This window comes from Heliconius melpomene, chromosome 10 (assembly GCF_056956725.1).
Source record: "Heliconius melpomene rosina isolate 202511_hmr_F chromosome 10, ASM5695672v1, whole genome shotgun sequence".
NCBI classification, from domain to species: domain Eukaryota; kingdom Metazoa; phylum Arthropoda; class Insecta; order Lepidoptera; family Nymphalidae; genus Heliconius; species Heliconius melpomene.
Window position 1 is genome coordinate 8,302,836 of NC_140398.1, and position 14,987 is coordinate 8,317,822.

The following is a 14,987-nucleotide window of genomic DNA, read 5'->3' on the forward strand; positions in this document are numbered from 1 at the left end:
CAATTTGACATGAGTATCAAAATGTCCTATAGTCCCTCGAAGCACAGAAAAGATATAGGTTCTAAGTCAACGGAACCAAAAGATAAGAGCATTTATGCCTCGTCCTTGCTGCATTTTATATGAAATTCGCTGCGTAATCAAAAGCTATAGGGCACTTCCCGTGGACCTAGAGTTATAATATTAACCGCACTTAATTGCAATACAGAATGGGTGCGTACTAATTGTACCTAACAAATTTACCGTTATTAGTGTGTGGGTAACTGAAATAAGTCAGTGATAAGAAAACTACTCTAATAAACATAATTATCTTATTTTAGTAAGAGAGATATACTTTTTAATATACCTACGTGTATATGTAATTTCTATACACACAAAAAGGATAAAATGTGCTTGAATTTATAAATGATATGATCTTAGTAACCTCTGAAGAATTCCATTATTCCTGACTTCATCAATAGCTGGATGATACTAGATATGTTATAAGATTGTCGCCGAATCTATGTATAACTAGAAGTTTTATGATAATACAATTACAAGAGGGTCAAATTTATACATACAAATTGTCCTAATAATATTACGCACCTGTACAAAACAATAAAAATAAAGTAGAGCTGGTACTTCCAGATTGTTTTACCAAATCTAAATAGAACAAAAGTAACTGAATTACTATTGTTATCAAATGGCTGATAACAAAATTATTGACATATGAAATATAAAAGTATTCAAATAGCTCCTGTCGAACGTTGGACATATGCCACGCACGCTGTGCAAAGCTCCTGCATCGATAAAGCTGATAGCACGCGATGTTATTGTATGATGTGATATAAAAAATATTAAATTTATTTATATATTTCTGTATTTAAATATATATATGCGACAGCTATGGGTTCGGATCTCATTTGGGACTGTTAATTTTTTTCCAGCTGTGGTAAGCCATAAGGTGGAAAGCAGAGAACGAAACTAGATTCATATTAATATCATAAGATACATATAAAAATGAGAGTTATTTTAAGTTGTACATTTTTAACCTTATAACAATTAACTTCATAAAATAAAAAAAAATATAGTTCAAGAAAATCCATTGTTCATTTGTTTTCCACTTAACCTTCGAAAGTATTGTTAGCGTGACTCTAAAGACTTCCAACACATAAGCTACCAACTTTGTCTATTAGGCTAATAAAGCACGGTACTTACGGTTATGCCTGTATCCCCCCTATTTACACCACAAATACAATATACATATAAGTAAATGATAATACACGAGTAAGGCATACACCCAACACGTATACTTTGATCGTTGCCTGGATACTGTTTTTTGGTTATTGATATTTTGTACCGCCTATTCAAATTTTATGACCTACAAATGCATGATCGTGAAAGTGAAAATTTAATATAAATTATGTATTTTACATTACATTACTTTTCACATTCACGCTTTTCTAGCTTATAGTAGAGTAGGGGAGAGAGCTAATTGTTAACTTTTGTATTCAAATTATGTGAAGAAAACGAAAAGAAAACTCTGTTTATAAATAAATATCGATATGTGTATTTAAACATAATGTATTAATTTTCGAAAAGTCATAAGGACTTAAAAGATCTACGCATATAATATTGTTAAACACTCCGTTCATCATTTTCCGTTTGAATTGGAGCCGTTTGTCCGCCATGCAACGCATGGACCCTGGCCCCACACCAGAACGTAGAAAATGGAAATATATAATATTTCATTTCTTTGAAGTAGAAATCGAACCCACAATCGGTCGCGTTTTCAGTCCCATTTTGTTCCCCTGAACGACAACTGGCCTCAAAAAATATATAGGTACCACTTTATATCGCAGATGAGTACTAAAATGTTGAGAAGTTGTTTATATATGTTAAAAAATAATAACAAATAATATAAAGAATTTATGATTGTTCTACTGATAAATTTATTAGCAGTGACAGCTTTTAAAATAAAAGCTCTAATGTTATACTGAAAAGTATTTACTTACAACACAAGATGGCACTATTAAGGTTTACTAGCGCCATCTAAAGGAAAGTAATAAAACATTCCAAGCAATTCCACTCGTGAAAATAAAAAAAAACTTAATAAAATTATTCTAATTTAAATCTTTTCATTATGAAACATGATTAATATGCTTATATTTGTACCATTTTTAGGTATTATAGAAATATTAATCTTTTTTTGCACCCAAGCTGTCAACAAATTATAAATGTCAACGTCAAAAATAAGGCAAACAATGGAGTTTACGGAGCCGTCTTTCAAATGATTTTGGTGTTATAATTTTGAAATTAAGTGAACATGTACTTACATAAATAAAGACATAAACTGTGTCGTTGTAAAGAAAAGAAAATTGAATGAAAGTGTAGTGCTCGAAAATTTGATTCAACATCTTCATTATTACGGTATGTATACTTTATTCTTCGAAAACATTCGTTTTATTTAGCTTATTTTATTAGTCGATTTTTTCGTATAGAGTGACAATAATCTTGCAAATCTTATCTATACCATTGAATTCATCACTGATATAGAATACGTAGAGAATATTTTATTAGGATTGATAGAATGAATTTTTAAAATAATTTTAGATAAAAATGCTGTTACCTATGTTTTAAAATTGATATTATTATGACAATATATAAGACAAAGATCTCTAAAGAGCTCTATTTAAAAAAAAACATTAATTTACACATTGCTTACATTTTTCTTATTTTCTTTTTGTCTATTTGATATATCAAATGTTCCAAGAAACAAATACCAAATTTATTATCTATATTTTTACTATGATCAACAGTGCTAAAAACTGCTGAACATCTTCCACAGTCCTTTATCATTTTAAAACCAAGGAGAGGAAAATATTTAAAGAAATATTCTATTTTATAAGACCCACACTCCTAGGAAACCATACAAGCATTTAAGCCAGTTATTACCAAGTGAACTACCATGGCCACAAAATTATAGGTGTTAACTGGTGGGCTGTGTCAGTTTAATGGAGGAAAACTGGTTTCTTAATGTACCATTAATCTATACCAGTTAAATATTTAAAGAACTAACACACAATTCGAAATAATTTTTATTAGTTCATATTTGAAAATTATTTCTTATAGCAGTAAATATATCTGAATTTATCAAAATCTTAAAACAACAATCACCCAATTCCTGCTATTATAAACTAAACAAATAAACATAGTTCATATTGATTAGATCTCTTACATCTTAGGTACTTCAAGAACTTTTAGGACATTTTAAGTTTTCATTAATTCATTTTCATTTCAGCTTGCATTTTAGTTATGTAACTTCAATAAATATATTTTAATATTATTAACTGTTTCTTAATGCATGTTGTAGCTTAAATGCATAACATTTAAGCTACAATACTAAATTGGCTATTTATATGTAACATTACAATTTACATATAAAATAATTGAGGCCTTTGAGGCCTAGTGGCACAAGGGAGTGGCTTTAAATGCAACAATGTGAGTTCAAGTCCAACTCGGGGAATGAAATATTTAATATTTTTATTTACTTGCTCTGGTAATGAGGGAAATCACAGCCTTGTTTGTAATGCCTGGAGAATTCAGTGAAAAGGGAGAACAGAAGTGTTTTAATGATAATGGAGCGCCTTAACACCAGGTTGTCAGTTTCCTCTGCCTATCCTGTGAAGTATGGGATACAATATAATACAATTTGGAATAAAATATAATATACTAAAGACCTGTCATTGTAATATTTATTTGCATGGGTCTAGCTACCAAAACAAATTTAATATGTTGAACAATTATTATGCCCAACTTTAGTATTTAAAATTTGTGACTATTTTTATGACTTGGTGATATAATTACTCATGTAAAAATTATTTTAAAATAAGTCTATAAAACAAAATACGATAAACATAATTTCAAACATCGTCAGCCTCAAGCTATTCTCTACCAACAAAGCAGGTAAGGCCACTAACGGTCCTTGATCCCGATCCCTGCCGATATTACGATAGATTCCACGCCTCCCCGAGATTTATTAGGTATTCGTGTACCTTAAAGCTGTACAACTCTTCTGTTTATGGTTGAAAACGATTCTTTTGTTATTTACTTCCTTTAATGTTAAGTACTTAAAATACGTAAATAATATTGTGTTGAAATTGTATTTGATATTTTTGAACGTAGCGTAGGTAGTATTTGAACACGCGATATTAATATATCGTTTAAATAGTAATAATATGGTAACATATTGTCTTATTCTATATACCTAAAAAGTGTATTTTTTTAACTTTTTTAAAGAGTTCAAACCCCCGCTAAGTACCCGTTCCCGTTTAAATTTGTTATGTTTTCTAGAAAAGTTTTCTTTCCTGGTGTGGTAATTGCCTTATACGGTGTGTTAAATAAATATCATGAATTGTAAATATAAACTTCCTAGACATCGAAACTAAATATGTTTATATTAATGTGCCTCACAGGTCCATCAATGATTTTTAAATATATGTATTACTAGTGTACCCGGACGCGGCTACGCATGCTAATATGCAAGAATATTTTCGCGTCGGTCATACTATGCCGCTCGTAGGCTAGGTCATTTCGAATCAGTGACATCTCCTTAATTATTTATTAGTATGTTATACAGTAAACTATAATTTCAATCTAGATAAAATGCTAAAAGTGACTATTATATTTATTTTCATAAGAATGAATATCAAAATGTCGGTAACGGTTGCGTAGTGACGCGACGGTTGTTATTAACATGGCAGAATAAATTGCATGTCAAATTAGAAAGTACTTTAAAATATATTAGTATATATGTGTAATGTAATATAGCCTATAGCACTTCTGAAGAATGCAGCTTTCATACAAAACAAAAACAAAGTAAATCGGACCAGTAGATCCAGAGATCTTAGCGTTCAAACAAACAAACAAACAAACTGTGTCGCTTTATTATATTAGTATAGATTAAATAAATAAATATTTTTTTTTCAATATACTGAAATTGTTATATTAGTTTATTTTGTTCCATGTGGGCGTTTATAAAGAATTTTCGTACAAGCTTACTCTTCAACTTAACGAGAATATTCTTTGTGAAAATATTTTGAACGCTTGTAACTTTTTTAATATTACGCTGTTTACCATAATTCTTATAGGTATGTAGGCTGTGTACTGTGTAGGCTTTATTACAAAGGTTGTAGGGACATCGACATATTTTCAAAACAATTATCGCCCAAGCTAGCTATAAAATGAGTAATTAACAATCCCTGATTTGGTAAGTACAGACTTTAGGTATACGATTATAAATAACATATCAAACGGTTGTTTTGGATTTTATTTGTGAACAATGAGATTTCAACGAAACAAAACTGTAGATCTATAAAAATGACGTATGGATTTTTGTTTTTTTTTTATTTGAAAAATTTCTATGTTTTTTAGTTACGTAGTTATCTATAAAATGAAACCGCATCCCGTAAATATACGCGTGGATCTTTTAAATATAAACATAATATCACTAATAACATACAATAACGAAAAACGGAGAAAAAAATAGCTAAAGCTTGTTTTCTTTTCGATTTCATTTAAAAACTAAATATATAAACGATATAATACGATAAACGACATTCTAGTTACGTGGTAAAAGTAAATTCTCCGAGGGGCTCGTATTTATCGTATGAAAAAGTTAATAGTAAAATGTTAATGCAAAGTGATTAAGTAATCATTAAACACGTTAGCGAGATAGCTGTTTAATGCTACTAAGGTTTCTCTATATTAATTCAAATTACCTTTTAATGTTAGTTTAAAGCTCTCTTGAAAGTTATTTGTATAACTTTGCAAGTCAAGTAAGTGTAATTCGTTATCGTTAAAATTATATCTATTAATAAATATATTATATCTAAGTGTCTAACAGAATAACATAAAACTTCAATATTTTAAATCATAATTTTACCATATTTTGTGTGGACCGCCCTAAACAAGAGCAAGAAGAATTCAACGACAAATTAATTATAAGGATCAGTTGGTTCCCAATTTATATACTATAATATTCTCTTTGTCCGACAAAATATACATTGTTATAGTAAACATAGTGACAATCATACGATAGAAACGAGAAATAAAGATAAGATTGTTACTCCAAGTTTTCGCCTCCAAAAAGTTGATAAATCTTTTATGGGTCTGAGCATACGTGTATATAATAAAATTCCACAGTGTATTCTAGATTTGCCACTTCCAAAATTTAAAATATCAGTAAAAAAAATTCTGACAAGTAAAGCTTATTACACTGTTCAAGAATACTTAGAGGATAAACATGTATGGAATTAATGTCTATTGAATGTAATGCAGGATAGCTGCCAACAAATGTAATAGATTGTACCAATGATTTTGAAAAGAGCAACTGTTGAGTTTCTTGCCGGCTCTTCTCAGCAGAACTGCCTTCCGAACCGGTGGTAGCTTTTTGTTCATATGTTCATTCGACGATTCAAAAGTGCTTATAATAATTGCCTTTTTGAATAAAGAATGTTATGATTTGAATTTGAATTTGATCGCCACCTTTGTATATTTGGGAAATATAAGTTTTTTCAACCCCCGACTGTAACCTAAAATTACGTGCATTGGTTACAACTTTAATAACCTCGAAATGAATTCCATTCCGATTAATAAACCAGCAGAAAAAAACAATAATTTCCAACAATGTTCTGCGTCTAAACGTTTAAGTCAAAGTAAACAAAAGATAGTTTTGTATTTTCTCTCATGTAACAAAAAGCCTTATTAAAATGAAGTAGGCTTGAAGACTATCTAGTGCCTCTTTCATGCTTGGCTAGTCTGTGTCAGCTGCCGTCTCCTAATGAGCACCAACCAACTATTGTATCGTTAAAAGGCCATTCTTTCTTCCATTGTTGTAATGACGAAAAATTTTAATTGTATTTCTAGTTTTTTTATTAAACATTATTTTATTAAGAACCGGCCGTAAACCTGTTAGTTGATCGTAATTAATTTGATTTTTGTACTACAAATTTAATCTATGTTGCAACTTCTCACTTTTTTCCTCATAGTAGTACTAGTAGGCAAAAGCCATGTAGGTTACATTAGACTCCCACAAGACTTCGGTTCCCCACGCGTGTTGAATGACGGAACTCATGGCATCTCTTAGTTTACCTGAGCTGAATAATTATTTCCCCGGCTGCGGATTGAATCTACTCCCATCTCAATTTGCTTAAAACAAAATATTTTGACTTTATTCAACACAGTGGGTGAAGTTTAATGAACTGTGCGTCTTCGTTGAGTGGGTGCGATGGTTTCCTTACTTCTATAAAGTGAAAAAAGCTGTTCAGTGTTTTTATCATAAAGCCTAACACTTAAACATACTGTACAATTAATATTGAAGTCATGCACTGCCATTACATATGGGTTCATAGAGATTATGGTATTAATCGTAGTTATCTATCTATATATATAAAATCGAAAGGTCACTCACTCATCACGAAATCTCAGAAACTACATGTGCTAGGAATCTGAAATTTTGCATAGGAGTTACTTATAGGACGTAGGTGCTCGCTAAGACGGGAATTTGCAATATTCGACTCCTAAGGGAATGAAATAGGGGTTGAACGTTTGTATGGATTTTTTTTTGAATCGCCACCGATTTTTATAAGATTTGAAATTTAAACTCTTAAAATTATTTCATTGAATACGTGTTTCATGCTTTATTAGGATTCACCCCTAAAAGTGCAAATAAGCGGGCGAAGCTGCGCGCGTCCGCTAGTATCTTATAAATATATGAATTATATTGACTGAATATCAAATATATTTTGTTATTTGAGAAAATAAAAGAAGCTTCTTAATCTATCACTATCTTGAATGTGGGAACCGAAGTGTTAACACAAGGTTCCCTTTGCCTACCTCATGCGGGTATAAGTGTGAGTCTGCGTTATATTTCTATCACTTTATAAACGGCTCTGATAATTTAAAGTAAAAGAGTAGTCATTACCCAGCAGTGTTCAGTTTCCGTGAATTTAGGTCGATGCGTGGTAGATGGCGGTTTCGATACCACGCTTTCATCTTAGGCAAGGCGAGATAAGCACTTGTAAGGTCAGTGAAAATGTTCACCCAATGAAACTTTTTTATCTTTAACACCCGCTTAATTCAAGTAAATAGAGAAAACGTTGATTATTTCTTTTTTTTTAGTTTCGCGCTGTATCCCGCACATAACAGGGTAAGAAAGACATAAGACCTACCTAGTGTACCCCTCTGTGAACCTATTTCCACTGACTTCTGAAGTAGAAGTATTGAGAGGCGGAACACAACGCCGCGTGGTTGCTAGATCGGCTTCATATTCCTTAATTATTTAATTTTTGATAGAAATGTCATCGAGGCTTTGTTTCTACATAATATAATCTGAAATTGGACATTTCATTTTATTATTGTTATCCTGTATATAACAACATAAATAAATTGACACAGTAATTGGCTCGCGGCAACGCAAAGCGGTCAGGGACGCAGCACAACAGCTAGATTGTGAATAACGCTCGCCGGAGCCACTATTTATTTCCCTTATACAACGGCTGATTACTTTTAATAGACATATGAGTTTATACTGTCGCAATATTAGTTATTTACTTATATATGTAGTATATTTGTTAGCGTAGCAGCCAGTGCGTTTGACTGTAAACGTAAGGGTTGTGGGATCGATTCCCCCTGGGGAAAATGAATTATTTTCTCTTCTTCTCTATGGTTCTAGTAATAAAGAAAAATGCTGCGTTAACTTCTACCATTCAATGTCTCGAACAATTAAACAGAAAATTGTTAACGTTCTATTATTCGGGATACAATTACAAGCTAAAAAAAGTATACATTTATTAATTTTCACATACTTACCTATTTCAAACACAGAATTTAAGTATAGATATAGCAATTCTCTTTATCAACAATTCTACAAATTAAATATTATTATGTGGGCATACCTACATATTTCAAAAGATTCTTTAAGTTATGAAAACAAAGTCTCCTTCGTAAAATATTGATAATATCATCATCAATAAAGCGTAATTAAAGCGTAAGCGTGATTAAATTTTCAATGATGAACGTTAAATCTTGCTCCTTGTATGGCATTGAGTGTGCATTAAGTGCGTCAGTGCATATAGATTACCTTCCGGTTTATTATAGCTCATGTTAATAATATACAAAGTTGCATTGGTAGTTTTGGTTGTCATATGAGTTAAGTTGTTTTAGACTAGTGTCTCTCGTACACAAAATTTAAAAAATTATAAAAAAATCGTATATAAAAAATGATTGTTTTTGTTTTATGAATTTATAAGTGGTTTTCTTTTTTGTTTGGTAACAAGAGAAAACGCGGCATTGAGTTCTACCACTCAACTCGCTATGTCTCGAAAATTCGACGGATATAGAACGGAGTCTCTTACCACTAGGTTTCCTCTGCCTATCCTGCTATGCAGGAAACGGCGTGAAGCTGTAAAAAAATAAAATTCTAATTAATTACTTTATTTCAACTTACAACATGGCTTACAATCATCCAACTAAGTAGATGTTCCAATTGCGCGCTGCGTTACATTAACTAGCTTATCTTCCACTGTATTTCTTATACACTTTTCATTTCTAATATATTTTTAAATTTGAGGTTAGCTCGCATTTCATTAGCGAATCTAGGTTACGGCTATCAAAGAAGCATAATGTATGAGACTGCTAAAATAAAATAAAAAACGTCTCAGTAAAAGTTCTTATTTCATACTTAAAGGAGATTTATAAAGACGTACCTCTGCTCTGGTAATTTGAAAAGTGTGAAATACTTTTGATTAAATTCAGGTTAAGCTGAAGTAGTACGCCGAGTTATTCGAGAAGTTAACTTTGAAAAGGCAGTTTAAAAGAATTTACGATATAATTCACTTACTACTGCATTATATTTAATATTTTACTAAGTAAATAGAAAAAAAATGATCTCGTTTAAAGTTTTTGTATGATAGATCTTAAATTTTTATTATAAATAGTGATGAATAAATTAAGAGTACCTATTAATATTTTGTTGGAACCACAAAAAAATAAAGCTAATATAAAGTATTTCTTTTTTAGCTATATTAGTTTAGTCGTGTGAGTGTCCTACTTACACGATTCTATTACAATCCTGCATAGCAGTGTAGACAAGGAGACTTGATGTTGAGATACTCCGTTCGTTATGCGTGTTGAGTGGCGGAACTAAACGCCGCACTTTGTCTACCAGAGCGGGGATATAGAATAATGAACATTATCAATTATAAGCGTGGGGGACGAACCCACAGCCACGACGCCTTCCTGCAGTGCACAAATTGAAGTTTCTTGTTAAATAAACTTCGTCTGCATTTTTCAATGTCTAAACTACTAAGGTATTGTAATAGTAAAGTATAATAGATTTACCTATCCAGCTCCAATCCACTCGCTGGAATATCCAAGCTTTCATCCCCCATTGTAAATTCAATACCTGTACAACCGTCTACCGTTCATCGGGTTGCCATAATTTATTCCTTGACAAGAAACCTCGTTTATGTCAAAAGTTGAGAATACGATAGTTTTTACTTTTGAGTGTTTTTGAAAAAAATATTTTAATTACCAATTTTCGATTTTTTTTTCTTCGTCTATATTGAAAGTTCTCGCTTCTTACTGAATTTCGTAATTCTAGGTCAACGAGAAGTATCCTATAGATTTTGATTACGCGGCGAATTTCATTCCCTTTCTTTTCTTTTTCATTGTGTTAATTTAGAAGTTTTATTTATCTTGTGCTCCAAGGGACTGTCGGACTTTAATGTTAATCTTAGTTTTTTACTCTCAAGCGTTCTTTAGAAAAGTAGTCTGGACTGAGGGACAGATGGAGGAACAGACAGAGAGATGGACTACACAGACATCCTATAATAATCCTTTTCTCTTTTGGAAAATGGAACCCTTATAAAATAAGTGTATCTATAGATACATACATAATAATCTAATCATTCTATTTTTTTTATTTCAATGCAAGGTTTCAAATGATTTTCAATGCCATGCGTGTGCTTGATTCGTTTATATCTTTATTATCCTATTGTTTTTCTGCTTCTTTGTTTAGAAGGATGATAATTGTTAAAAATACAAGAGGCACAATTCCCAAGATTAATCTCGAGATCTGATGATAAGTCGTTTGGTTAGACGTGAAAATGATAGTGTGAATAAGATATAAACGTAGAGGCTGGAAAAGAGCGGTAAAGGTAGTGTGATGTTGAGAGTAACGTAGATAACAGTATGTTCTACTATATTATAAATATTGGATAAATTTTGCGATAGTAAGCTATACTGTTTGTTTGTTTGTTTTTGTAAATAGTGGGTACAAAATATTTAAAATAAAATTCAAATGTTATTCCATATTTAAAAAAAAACTTTTTTAGAAAACATAAACAGAAATGAAGTCGATTGGATTTGAGACTTGCATATTTGATATTAATTTCAGTCGATATCTCCATCCTACTTATGAGGTAATATCATCCACACCATCTGGATACGTGGCACTCCACTACTGTGCGGTTTCGTAGAAATTTCCTTCCACGCGCCACCGAACTGTGGAACGGTCTACCCGCGGCAGTGTTTCCAGGTTGGTACGATATGGGTACCTTTAAAAAGCGCGTCTATCTCCACCTCAAAGGCCGGCAACGCACCTGTAGCTTCTCTGGTGCTGCACGGGGTCGTGGGTGGCGGTGATCACCATCAGGTGACCCTAACGCTCGTTTGCCTTGTCCTTTTACCATAAAAAAAAGAGGTACACAAACCTAAAAATATCACTTCAATAACAATAATAATTATTGAGAAAGAGTTCCGTAGATTCCACTGTAGCAGTTTTCCTTATAATATTGTAATAAGTAGCATAGAAATATAAAAAAGCGGATATATACAACAATTTTCATAACTAATATATTCACATTTATAAATTTATATGAATGAAATCGCCTACATAAAGAACTCGTGCGAATGAACTTCAATGAAATATTAGTTTCCGCATGAGTTTGCTTCTGTAAAAGTACAATGTCTGGATTTTTCATTATAAAGATGTGTGTTTTTCTATTGTCACGACGACGTGCGTGGGGTGTTTTGTATGAACTTAGCCCCAGTGACACGACATCTGACAAGTGTACAACAAGGTATGAACAACGTGGTATTTTTTTAAATATTTTTTTTTAATTTACGTTCTATCCTGCATAAAGAAAGGTACGCAAAGGGAACCTATGGTGATTTAGTATCGTAGATTATTTCATATTGAAATAAACTTTTTTTTATAAATCGATTGAACTAAAATAAAACATAATGGTTAGGGGAAGTTTACCAAACTACAATAGTGAAAACTGTATTTAAGTTGATAAAACTCATAATTATCATAATGTTTCTATTAGCTGGCACAAACGGACAGACAAACACAGAAAAATAAAAAAAAAAAGTATTATTTTACATTGATTAATGCCCTCCAATAATATTTTTTCTCATATATCTTCCATGTACAGACAGCGATCAGTTACATTTTCATTATAAATTTTGATATAGACGTTAGTATATATATGCATAGATGTATGTAGAGCAGTGTGCTCACACTTCCCTTGTGTTGTTTCTCACATTTGTATGCTAACTCGCCAGGTCGCTCGAGCTAATAATCTACTTCTTGCAATTATTGTGTACTAAGATTGATTGCTACAGATTACGTAAATGTGATTAATTGCTAATAAATACTGTTCATTTTGTTGCAAAAGTGCAAAGTTGTATTGCAATATTGAGATTAAATCATTTAATATAATTCTTGTAATGTCATTTAAAATACACGATTGTAAGTTTTGAAGTAGCACTCTATGCGCTAGAAGCCGACTTAATTAATATAATTGTAAATAATTTTAATAATAATTTAAAATATGTGATAGTTAAATGGTTATATGATTAAAGAAATCACGTATCTACTTTTTTTTTCAGCTTCATGCTGTATCCCACATATTGCAGGGTAGGCAGAGGGAAAACGGGTTTCCCACTTTCCGGCAAATTTGAAGGAATGGAGTGGTGGAACTCAACTTCGCGCTTATGCCAGAGTGGAAAAAAAATAATAATAATAGATATTATTATTCTTATTATTCATTCCACTGAGTGGGAATCGACCCCATAACCGTCGCGTTACAGTCACACGCTTGTGCCTATGCCACGACGGTACTAGTACTTACATAATTAAATAATTTAATATAAACTATAATATCTACATTTAAATAAATACAAACTGCAATAAAAACGGTTAGCAAAATGTGAATTAATTCACATAACGATGTAAATAACAATTTTAATAAGAGTGTATGGAATGAAAGCTACAAGCCTTTTATTGCATTGTGATAATTTTTCCCCCTTTACCACCGTACTTTCATATTAATATTCTGTCGCCGTTACTTTTATATGAATCTGTTTTATGAAAGTATTGTGTAGACCATATTACTAATTAAACAACATACAAAAGTATTTAGATTTATGAAGATATGTTTTCAGAGAAAAATATATTTAAATAGATTTTTTTTTTAATTAGCCACTTAACGCTTGTTGGTAACGATGTAAAGGAAAGTGGGAAATGGAAGTGTTAATAAGAACGGAGTGTCTTAACACTAGGTTCCTTGGCTACCCTGGTACGTGTGGGATACTAAGTGAAGCTAATAAATAGTTACTTAAGACACTATCGATTGACGTCATTGTTATAATAATTCACAAAAAAAATAAGAAATATTAATTTTAGATCCCTTAATCTCATCGTTCTTCAATCATCTTAACCTTAGCACAAAGGTTATTTTTATATAATACAATAATACCTTCGTTATGAGGCTTCTAAGAACGTAATCTTTGCAGGCTCTTTGTAAGTAGAGAAGGACTCGAATATAATGAAGTAAATTGAAAGATTTAATTATGGTCCAATAAGATATTCGGTTCTGTTGTGCACAAAAAAAAATGCGTAAAGATGTATCTTTAGGTACTTATTCAAAAGGAGGAAAAACATTTTTTGACTTACGCTGTATTCCGCGCGTAGCAGGATAGGCAGGTTCCTCAGGTTCCCTAGTGTTAAGACACTCTGTTGCCCACTTTCCGAATGAGTATCGAACCCATGACTGTCGCGTTATCAGTTACAAGCTTTGTTATTGGGCCACGGCGGCCTAATCATAGCAATAAATAAATGTGGGCTATATTTATAAAATTTTCACCTATTTTAGAAATAGGTATATATCACATTGCAATTCGTTCATACTTGTAATCTTAAATGTATTAAGAATTACCTGCCGCCGACCATCTGGATACGTATCACTACACTACTGTGCGATTTCGTAGGAACTTCCTTCCACGCGCCAAGCAAGTGTGGAATGGTCTACCTGCGGTAATGTTTGCGGTAATGTTTGAATTGATGACTTGGGTACCTTAAAGACCGGCACCTCTAGTTCTGGTGTTCCACGAGGTCGTGGGCGGCGGTGATCACTTAACATCACCATCAGGTGACCCGTGCGCTCGTTTGCCGCCTTATAATAAATATATTTTAAAAATATTACACAGTATGATCTTAAAAAGACCTATACTAGACCTATCCTTAAAATACAATCCAATTAAACACTAAAGTTATTATATTTATATATGTAGGTAATATTTATATAATCCATATCAATTACACTTAAGACCTTCCTCTATTATTATAAAAAAAACCACCTGGTATCCAATATCGCGCTACAATTATTTCCGCAAGATAATTACTTCTATTTTGTTTATCAACGAAGCTAAGTAACTAGCTAACTTATTACTTAAAGATTGTTTTAATTGAAAGTTGGGTATTCTTAATTTTACCACATAAGTTTTTATAAGATAAATAAAAAAAAAAACAATATTTAAATATATTTTTTATACAATACATGTAAATATTGTTTTTTAAAATTTCTATTATTTTTTTTCTTTTCCTTTTAAGAGTTCTGTTAAAACGTCATTACGTTTTCCAAAATTTTCCTAAATTTTATAAA

At 31.6% G+C, this 14,987-nt stretch overlaps 1 protein-coding gene across 4 annotated transcripts in view; it reads left to right on the plus strand.

The window, feature by feature from the left end:
* Nucleotides 1-2,220: 2,220 nt before the first annotated feature.
* The window catches only part of LOC146535427 (uncharacterized), a 63,622-nt gene continuing 50,855 nt past the window's right edge, over nucleotides 2,221-14,987 (plus strand). For 2 of the 4 annotated variants that reach the window (XM_085192218.1, XM_085192219.1), the window contains exon 1: nucleotides 2,233-2,406. The gene's annotated coding sequence lies outside the window, so the exon portion shown is untranslated. Of the gene's footprint in view, nucleotides 2,407-14,987 lie in introns of all 4 variants that reach the window. The other 2 variants (XM_085192217.1, XM_085192221.1) reach the window with 2 other exon arrangements.